This window comes from Dermacentor andersoni, chromosome 2 (assembly GCF_023375885.2).
Source record: "Dermacentor andersoni chromosome 2, qqDerAnde1_hic_scaffold, whole genome shotgun sequence".
NCBI classification, from domain to species: domain Eukaryota; kingdom Metazoa; phylum Arthropoda; class Arachnida; order Ixodida; family Ixodidae; genus Dermacentor; species Dermacentor andersoni.
In genome coordinates this window covers 171,238,524-171,249,612 of record NC_092815.1, presented here as the reverse complement: position 1 = coordinate 171,249,612, position 11,089 = coordinate 171,238,524, and positions in this window count along the sequence as shown.

The following is an 11,089-nucleotide window of genomic DNA, read 5'->3' as shown; positions in this document are numbered from 1 at the left end:
CTGGTTAAAGAGGCGTTTGGAGCTGTAAATGTTGACACGCAATGCTTTTGTGGATAACTATAGCTACACCTCCCGATGATGCGATAGCATCATCGCGATCTTTGCGAAAAGTTATATACTGTTGGAGAAAGTTTGTGTGTTTTGATTTTAGGTGTGTTTCCTGTAAACACAGCACTTTTGGATTGTGTTTGTGTATGAGTTCTTGTACGTCATCCAGGTTTCTAAGAAGACCTCTGACGTTCCATTGGATAATTTGTGTATCCATATTTATTTTAAATAAGTACTGTGTCTACGGAAAGGGAGGTGATGCCTTAGGTTACAGAGCTCTTTCGAGGCCCTGTAACCGGGGTTTTGTTTTTTCTGGAGCACTCGAGGGAACCTCGCCGCTCCTTAGGCGCTTGCTGCGCCGTAGGTATAGGTGTTGTGTCCATTGCCTCTTGTGAGGCGCCGGACACGCGCTCTTGCGAGCGAGAAGTTTTTCGTGAGAGTCTCACCTCGGAAGGCAAGACCCCTGCGCCCACCAGCCCTGAGGTCGATGGGGCTCCCTGTGGGATTTGGCTGCGCCGGCTGTTGCCAGCGCTGGGAGGGGCCGGGGAGATCGAGGCAGCCTCAGCTGCGCCTACCTTCGTGGCCGTTATCGGTCCTGCGGGATCGCTGCGTGCAGCGCAGGTTGCCGCAGATAACTCTTGTGGGACCGGCAACCCAAGGGTAGCCGGGCCTGGTTGCTGGTTGGATGGAGTAGGCTTACCTACTTCCACCCTGGGGGCAGGAGCCAAAGGTGCCTGCTCGCTGCACGCGGGCAGGGCACTCGGCGATTGCCGCTGCGACGCTGCCCCCCGACGCGCCGCATCAGCATAAGGTGTGTTGTGGAATGGAGAGCACCTTTTACGGGCTTCCTTAAACGAAATGTTTTCTTTGACTTTGAGGGTAATTATTTCTTTTTCCTTCTTCCAGTTCGGACAGGAGCGTGAGTAGGCTGGATGGTCACCACTGCAGTTCACACAGCGAGGTGTGCCACTGCAGTTGTCGGAGGGGTGGCCCTGGACTCCACACTTTGCACAAGTTGTCTGACCACGGCAGCTCTGCGAGCCATGGCCGAACCTCTGACATTGGAAACACCTTCTAGGGTTGGGGATAAATGGTCGAACATTTAACCTGATGTATCCTGTTTCGATGGTTTCTGGCAGTACGCTGGATGAAAATGTTAGGATAAGATGCTTTGTGGGGATTTCCTTATTGTCCCGTCTAATTATAATACGCTTTACATCGGTCACATTTTGATCTTTCCATCCTTCCAGCAGTTCAGCTTCTGTCAAATCCTGAAGGTCTGCCTCTGAGACGACTCCGCGTGAGCTGTTCATTGATCGGTGTGGCGTAACAGAAACTGGAATGTTGCCAAAGGTCACCAGACTGTCTAGCTTTTCGTATTGATTTTTCTGTGGGAAGAAGAAGATCTCCACTTGCCATTTTCGTCACCTTGTAACCTGACCCTAAGGCTTCGGTCAAAGATTTTGAGACTATGAATGGTGAAATGAGTCTGGCCTGTTTTGCAGCATTCTCACTATGTACAACATGGTATTTCGGGTAGTTCTCTTTAGTGCGGGTCAAACATGTGCTGAAGTCTTCGGTGCGTCCCCTCTTCTGAGGGTGACGATCAAGTAGGCGGGGAAATGCGGGTGTTCCCATGGTATTTTGGTTTGTGTTCGGCAGCAATGGCGGCCACCCACCACGGAGCCCAACATGGGGACGCTGCAGGCCTTAACGCGTAATGCTGCAGGCGCCAGCCGTACATTGCTACTATAACCCAATATATTATACCCAAGGGAGGGCAGATACACAAGGTTAACCCTTGCCGCCATGGAGAAAGGAAGTAATAAGAAGTGAAGAGAAGACAGGAAAGATGTAAAAGTGGAACAGAAAGACGAAGAGTGGAGAGGAGGACAGGAAGAGGCGACTGCCGATTTCCCCCGGGTGGGTCAGTCCGGGGGTGCCGTCTACGTGAAGCAGAGGCCAAAGAGGTGTGTTGCCTCCGCCGGGGGGCCTTAACGGTCCGAAAGCCCGGCATCGGCTCAACCTCCAGGATCCCCCTTTCCCCGGACACGGCTAAGCCGCGCACGGCTACACGCGGGAGGGTCCAACCCTCGTGTGCTCGGGTACGTGGTGTCGCCACACACCAAACGCCTGCTCACGCAGACGCCCCTGCGGGGAATTACTAATTTCCAGCGAAGCTGTTTCTTTCAAGGTGTCGAAATAAGAGTTAGTTCCCTGTAGTGGCACCTTAAAAGATTACTCTGTTCCGTTTGAAACTTTGCCCGCATGTTAGGCTTTCGAGCACTTTCTGTTAGGAACATTGACCATAGCTGATGGCATAGCATCCCTTCTAATTTTGATGGATCTTATCTCGCTTAATTTCCAAGATCTCCAAGAGCAGCGAGATAAATCCCGCTTTGTTCGTAAAACACCTTAATAAAGCTCTGGATCACTTGCATGCGTGACTTACAGCGAATTCGCAATTTGTCTGCTCTCTTTCAACTTAGCCTACACATTACCATAACGCGCCCATTACTTTCGCCAAATATAACCAAGGTACCTTGATTAGTTCACCTAGGACCTCGCAGAAACCAACTATGAACGTCTTACGGCGCTTCAAAATAGGATGAAAGAAAACGAGGTTCGGTAATTACTTGCAAGGATTCCAAGTACACCATGAATGCAAAGACGCTGTCAGACATGGGACTTGACGTGACTACGTCTTCCATCTCCACGAAATATAAACATGCTGTGATTTACAGCATTGACGGCATTCACTGAGGACAGCAGGCGAACGCCACACGTATCACGCATAAAAAAAGAACCAACGAGGTTTCAATAATTATTCGTAACACTCCTATGTAGGCCAGAAACGTTAGAAGTTCACGACATATTCCACTTAAGCTGTGCCTATTCCGGCTAAATAGTTTGTGAAATGCAGTGCAATGCCTCTAGCACACTGTCATTCCATATGCTAAGTCCTCCAGGTCAGCGAAGCTGTTATCTCGTTCATAGAACAAAGAGCCATTCGTACATTGCTACCTTGTCATCAAATTCTCAAGACAGGTTCTTTTGATTCGCCTTCAATGCACTGCGCATTTTCCATAAATCCATTGAAGGCCGGCGCCTAGTGCGTGTATTCCTATGCTGGCGTCTCGCTCGCAATTGATGGAAACAATAAATCTTGGAAGTAGCGGGGAGAATGTAATTTTAAATATTATGTACAAAAGCCACTTATTCATTTTACGGCTACACATTTAGGTAAAGTCTGCTTAATGACCTATATTGGCACGCAAATTGATATGGAAAACTCTTCAGACATATCTGCAGCACGCATGGAGTGGGGGAAGTGCTCTCTCAACCGCGACATTGGTGATATTCCGCGACTATCTTCTGCAAGGCTCCTACAACGCCGACTTTGAAATTACCAATTCTACTCTGGTAAAATGATGCAATGCGTGGCTGCATCCCCCCCACACCCGCGGCCCTTGATGCACATAGACACCACACATCCTACAAATATAAGTGATGACAAAAGATACGCAGCAACGAAGTCAAGGGGTTTCTGGGCAGCTAGCGTCTGAGTCGAAGCTACCCACCATCGCATTCCCATTCAGTACGGCCACGCTGTTATGCCGCATCTACTGATGATTCAGTAGATCCACATATATCTTGGCGCGTTCGAGATGAATCACTGTGGAATAGACAAGCATATCTTTTTATGGGGAAGTAAGTTTGGCAGAAAACTTAACAGTGCATATTTACATCTGCATAAAAAAGCACTGGTTAATATGGAAGCGTGTTCACATAAAGTGAGGCACATCGACATCTCCAGTTTATGCCGTGGCCGCTATCTTCTTCGAGTATCAGGTAGTACGACCGCAGGCAGCCAAACCTCCGTTCCGGCATGTCTACAGAGCAGCAACAGAGGAATGGTGTTACATTATAGTCGCGAAACGTAGATGAAGTCATGGGACTACGGGATAGTAGGTCTAGTGGGACTTGCTGGCGCGATATCGTCGGTGACGTCAGTCACTATTAGGGGATCGGCATGGGCCTGTGTACTGAGAAAATAGTTTTTCAGCAAGCCCCACACTTCGAGATAGGAACCTAAAAAGCATGACGGCACCCAAGCATAACGTTAGTCGCGGTACCAGTGGTCGTAACGGCGCTTTTAGTTGTCCGGCGAAGCAGCAAGCTGACTACAAGCAAGCTGCCATGCATGACGAGCACGGATGACAGCTTCGCGTGCATATTCGCTGGACGAGGCAGCATCAGAAGAAACGAACTTATCGAACGGTGAACTTGGTTGACATTCGAACATAGAAATAAAGAAAGAAAAAAGGGGAGGGGGTATCTAACATTACCGTGTCGGAAAGAATTGTAGGCGAATGACACATTTTGTTGTGCTGTCGAGAACAATAAAAATGGAAAGGCACGATACGGAGAGCATAGACGCTCTGTCCTGTCCGCATCCTTTCCTTCCGCCTTTATTCCTCAACGAACCAACATGATTTAGTAACTGGCCAAACAGTCAGCAATTCTGAACGTCAAATTGGTAACGCGAGGTCCAAATCACGGTGGTACTCTGACACGTACTTTAAAAGTATGTCATTGAGGGTCGCGTTCAAGCGATCGTCGAGCGCGTTGGTTTAGGGATTAGGCACGTACCCAGGATGCTTCTTCCGGGGGGCCCAAGCCAAGGTAATTTTTCTATGCAAATGAGGGGGGGGGGGGGTACCTTTACTAGTACAAATGTGAATAATGCCCACCATTCGCCATAAAAACGCATAAACCCACAAAAGACAAATGAAATAAAGTGTATTTTACAGGTACGCCTGTGCGATACACCTCTCCTTTACTTGGAAAACAAAGAACCACGCCAAATAGACCCACGCAGGAAGAACACTGCCAAGAACAAGTAAAGAAGGGAAAGTGTAAACTAAGGATTACTTTAGTAAAATATAACTTTAAGAAAAGTAGTTGGCAACAAAGGCACAGGGACCGCGCGGAGCTGTGTTACTCCGCCAGCAAATGACAGAAGCAAACAAAGTCGTCGTCATGCGGCCTCTTCAATATGGCGTCGTACTTGATACCTCCGGAGCGTCTGCTGTTCTTCAAAAGTCTTTTCATCGGCGGGAACAATGAGGTGTGCAACAGACATGGACAAAATGTATCGAGTCTGAGCATTTCACTCTTCAAAAGCTTGCTGTGCAGTTCATTTCACTGCTGAACCCGTTTTACTCATGAAACTTCACTGCCAACTGAAGTGAAACTTCACAACAAATAGTTGTAGCGAATCAAGCATGTTATTTCAGTTCAATAATGAATTAGGCATTCGCCATTCCACTATAATAAGCGAGGGGAAAGTTATAAAATTACGCGCTAATAATTTTATTTTTGTAGTTACCACCTTATTTGGGTAACAGAAGAGGTTTGAAGTACGAATTATTTGAAGCCTCGCGGAGAAGCAGTGGCTGGCGGTTATGAGGACGTGGGCGGGGCTAAATTGCAGACTTGAAGCTTTAGCTCGGGTGCTCCTATCTAAATGCATGTAACAGAAGAATTCGTTTTTCTCAGCAATGCCTGCACCAAATTTGACGAGGTTTGTTGCATTTAAAAGCAAAATTAAGCTCTGGTGACTGTTGGTTTCGAATTTTTGCTTTATATTGTTATTTTGTATTAAAAATTATCAAAAATCGAAAATTCTCAGAAAACGAGACTATCAGGTTTACAACTCTGTTTTTCGGCAAGAAAAAATTATATCACAATTCTGTGAATTCCATCTAATAGTACATTTAAAGCGGACAAAAGTGATATGTAACATATGAATCTCAAAGAAGTTATTAATACGGAAATACATCTTTTGCAGAACCCTCGTGAACAACGTAACAAATTCACATAAGATGTAAAATGATATATCGAATTTGTCCGCTTTGAATGGTCTAATGGATGCCGTTTACAGAACCACGACATCTGTTCTTGATGCAGAGCTATGGATTTGTAAACTTCGTGCTTCTATTTTTTTCACACTGTCGAATATGTGAAAACCGTTTTAACAAAATTCAGGCACTAAATCGAAATTCCGCTTCAAAAAGTCACTAGAATTTAACTGTCCCTCTCAAATGCAACAAATTTCATCAAAATCGGTCAGGGGTTATCTCAGAAAAATGTTTTTGCGTTTTACGTGTATCTGAATAGGCCGCCTCGGAGTTGGGCCCGAGCTAAAGCTTCCTCTTAAATTGTATCCGACTATAGTAGCGTTTCTTAATTATCTCTGGAAGAAATATACAGAAATATATATTTGCAGAACAATCACAGTTCTTTTGGCTCCCTCGTTTACTGCTCTAACAAGTGCCACAACCGACTCTTATTGTTATTTGGGCAGTTACGTAATGATGCGCTGCCGCCAGTCGCGTACAACCGCGTATGGCGCAGGAAGCTGCGACTCTACACGTACTGCGCCCACCGCGGAAGGTTGGAAAAACATCTACATAAGCACAGCAGAGAAGTGGCAACGTTAGGCGGCTCGAATGGTAACTGTAGAAGCATCATTCAGAACACACGAAATTGTCCTCCACTTGCGGCGGCGTTTTCCCTACTTCCTTTTTAAACAAAAAGATGTTGATCGATGAATATTTTAATAAACAACGGTTACATTTGTTAATTTCGCTTTTCCTTCCTGTTTGTCTGTTGCCTTGGCTCTCTCCCTTCGTAGATCGCTTAATTTCTCAAATCCTGGCGACTCTTGTTTCCAGTTGGCAATATTGCACGAAAATTTAAGAGCTGTACTTTTATGGAAGAACCAGACGAGTTAACAAGTGACAGTCATATTGCCTATGAGTTTCAAGGTTATTGCAGGAATTGATGATGAATGCTATCTCGCATTATTTTATTTTCCACCTTATCTAACCCATATCACGGGTATATGGTTCCAGGATCTGTCAGCGTCGCAGCGAGCCATCACTCGAGGAAATAATGAAACAAAAAGAAAAGTTAAACGCAATTGGCATTTTCTCTGGCCGCAACTCGTTCCACGTGCATATAGACCAGTTGACCACGAACTGAATCCCTTTCCTGGTCCCTGGAGCAGTATAAACGAAGAAGGTTCAACTTACGAAGCAACAACGATGGGCGTGACCGTTCAATAGACGTTAACAGCTGAATGCACCTCGAGTTAATCGCGCGGGCACCGAATTGAAGAGGAAACTGGCCATCACATCCCAGGAGACGCCGATAACTAGCGCCATCCAAAAGGAGTGAAAAAGGCAGCAAAATGTTGACCGCCGAAGAGCTGTCAAGTCTCAACATTGATTTGGCGGCGCTTTAGGAATGTGTGTGAGAAATGGTGCCGGGGGGAGGGGGCGGGGCCGCCGGGCCCCCCCTCGGGTACGTGCCTGATAGGGATAGTACGATGTTGTGAGCTTGTGCTGGGTGGACCAGCAGCGCAGAATGCCATTAGCACTTTGGAAAGGGACATGCGGCCTCGGTTCGTAGGAGTGGCGTCGAAAACGGAGCAATATAGGAGAGCCGTGCGCCGCGGTATCGAACAATGCGTTGACAGGAAGGCCATCTGCGTGGTCTCCAAGAATGTTCCAGCGCGCACGTAATGGCAACACCGCACTTTGGGATAAGGCCGACAGGGCAATTTTACCTCCATAAGTTGCGTGGTGTAACGATCCGACGAAAACTAGAGGCTATAACACGGTATTTCGGTGTGTCGGTAAATGAGATGGACGGAAGTTCCGGACGACTGGGCATAGCGGTCACTGTACTCAACGCTGGCGCACAGAGGACTCGCTGGTGGACGGATAGCGCCGAGCAATAGAGAGGGAACCAGATTAAATGGAAAACGGGCTAGTCATCGGAGAAGGCCACTGGCAGCGACAATAACAAACAATATGAGCAGCACCGCCGCACCGAAAGCCCTTAGGTTTATCGCCAGATGCTCGTCACTCAGATGGATTTCTGAAATGAGGAAGGTGAAACAGGCACCGACGAGGCTGTCCACGGAAACAGGTGCGACATCCGCATGGTTTATTGCATAAATAGTAAATAACAGGCCAGGGTCATGAATTCATGGCGATCAGCCTCCTGGATAAAAGAAACAGCGGGCATCGATCTTTCAAGGAGCACAAGTTTAGAGGCAGCGGGATATGCCTCCAGTTCGTGTGGGCCTGTTGGGAGCTCGGTTTAGAGGAGGTAAGTAGTCAACGTTTTGACAGGTTGAAAACCGGGAGTCGACTGGCTTTATTAAAGAGTAAAAGCAGGTTTACCGAGTGCCAGTGGTGGTGCATCTGCTGGACAGCCGCTTCAGTTCGAGCAGGGGGCAAGGAACCCCACGGCGGGGGCAATGAAGGGACGGGCGGCCACTACAAGCCCCCCCCCCCCCCCCTATAATGTCGGAGGCTTAGGTGTGAATGGCAGAAGGAGTGGAAAGTTAATGTTAAAGATAGGTTGATTTCACGCGGTCGCACGACACTCGCAAAACCACAAGAAAGGGGCCTTATAGGAAGGAGTCAATGGTGGCTTGATAAGGTCGCGGCGCAGAAAGACGTGCGTAGTTGGGTCCATTGTCCGGAAACTAAACACAGGTAGCCTGCAAGCGATACGTGGGTCTGTAGGTCTAAGCTGGCCGAGCCAGGAATGTAGCGTAAGTGCTGTGCAGCCGCTGGCGGAGTTCCTTACTGGGTTGCTGATCCATAGAGCATCTCGGCTGCGCTGACTCAGAGGTCATCCTTAATTGTTCGCAGCCCCAGTAGTACTAGGGGTAGCCTTTCCACCCAGTGCTGTCTCCCGAGCGTGGCGGTCAATGACGCCTTCAGTTGACGGTGGAGACGATCGACCATGCCGTTCATCTGTGGGTGGTAAGCCGCGGTGTTATGAAGGCACGTGCCGAGCAGTCTCGCGAGAGCAGAAAAAAAGCGAAGTTTGGGATCCCCGGCCTCTGTCAGCAGAAATTCGCATGTAAAGGATGTCCGCAGAAAACTCGGAGATAAAAAAGCTTGCCGAAGCTCACGTTCTGAATTCGAGGAACTGTTGTTTTTAAAGAACGAAGGTTAACGGCTTGTTGTCGGTCAGAGTATAAAAGCTATAGCCTTCAAGAAAAAACGGAAATCCTTCACAGCGCGAAAGATGGCCAACATTTCCCTCCCGAAGGTGCTGTAACGAGCTTCTGTAGGTTTGAAGCGCTTGAGAAGATGCCTAGCGGCCTCCAGTCTGTGCCATCGTGCTACTGCATTACTGCACCTACAGCCGTGGTCGACGCGTCTACCATAAGTCGAGTTGGCGCGTCGGGTAACAGATTAATCAGCAACACTGCAGTCTATTCGTGCTCCGAGGACTCCGAGAATCGACGCCGTAGTTGCCAGTTGCTCGTTCACTAGCCTACTTTTTCCACACTTTTGCATTGAAGTAGCCCATTACTACAGTATACTGAGTTTGCGCTTTTCTCATCGCTAATTCAACATCTTCCTTAAACTGGTCTACTTCCTCATCATCGTGACTAGACGTTAGAGCCTAGGCTTGTACTACTTTTATTCTATACCTCTTATTAAGATTGATTGCGATTACTGCTACCATCTCATTAATGCTGTAGAATTCGTCAATATTGCCCGCTATGTCCGTTAGATTAGGAATGCCACCCCGTACTACTTCTTATCTGGGAGACCTCTATAGCAGAGTACATTGCCGCTATTCAGCAATGTATAAGCCTCACCAGTTCTTTTAATCTCACTAAGGCCGATGATATCCCAAACAGTGTCTGATAGTTCCTCAAAGAGTCCTGCTAAGCTAGCCTCACTCGACAGATTTCGGCCTTTAAAGGTTGACAAAGTCAGTTTCCAGTGGCGGCCTGTCCGGACCAAGAGATTCTTAACACCCTCGGCGGCGCTACAGGTCTGACCGCCGCCTTGGTCAGGTGCTCCGCAGCTGCTGGGGATTGAGGGCCATATCTTAATTGTAGGAATCATCAGAGACATAGTGGCCGAAAACTGCACCAGGGAGGCCAATTCCTGTTCTGGTGAGGGAGTGTCTTGGTGAAGCTTAACTGGGCCTTCCAAATTTGGTTGTACCTGGATTAGTATAGCCTCACTCGGTCTCGGCATCTCTTGCAGCTGTCAGGCGTCAGTCCAAGCCTGCAGGTCTGCACTCTAGGAGGTGAAATTTAAGCTCACCATCGTCAGATTTTAAAAAATCTTATAAAAGGATTCGAACTTCCGACTATGTCAACCGAGCATCCGACACAAGTCAGTCAGATAATCCTCTAAGCGGCGAGGTTACCTTATCGCCAACAAGTACAACCCAGAGGGCGCTGCATGCCTAAAAACTTTTGATTTATCCGTAATACACTACTTTAGGCGGTTCTGACCTTGTAGTTCCGGAATTCTTGCGTGCGCAGGCGGCCGTGACCTCGGCTAGGCAAATTATACAGTCGTTCCCGAAGGCCTCGGACAGCACTTAAAACGAATAGGGGTCAAGATAATGGTGGAAGTGGTCGCTTCTCTCAACCGAAAGGCGACGATACACGGGGTATTTCTATCTTGTGCTGCGTCGAAAGGCCGAGTCGCCGAGAGTGGATAGCTGCACTGTCATATACACATACGCACATATACGCAGAAACTTTCGCTCCCGAAGGAATCGGAAGACTCCGCCACCGGGTTCTCTGCGACACAGAGCTCATGCTTCTACTGGCATTTAAAATAATAACGTGCACGATGCGCTCGCTTCGATCACAAAAAGGGGGGCATCTCAATGGGCACGTATCAGCACCTCGCTTCGGAAATTCCTGCAACCCATTTCGTAAACATTACATGCCTAAAAACATCTTTCCTTTATCCGCGATAGGTGTGTTTTGCTGATCGCGAGGGGTAACTCAATAAAGAACGACGTCTAAGCGCTTCTGGCCTTGTAGTTCTGGAATTCTCGTGTGGGGTGGCGGCCTTGACCTAGGCTGGGCAAACTATACAGGCGTTCCGAAGTCCTCGGACGGCACTTAAAATAATAATAATAATAAGAAGAAGAAGAATAAAGTATCAGGGGCTCCATCCATGAAGTTTTT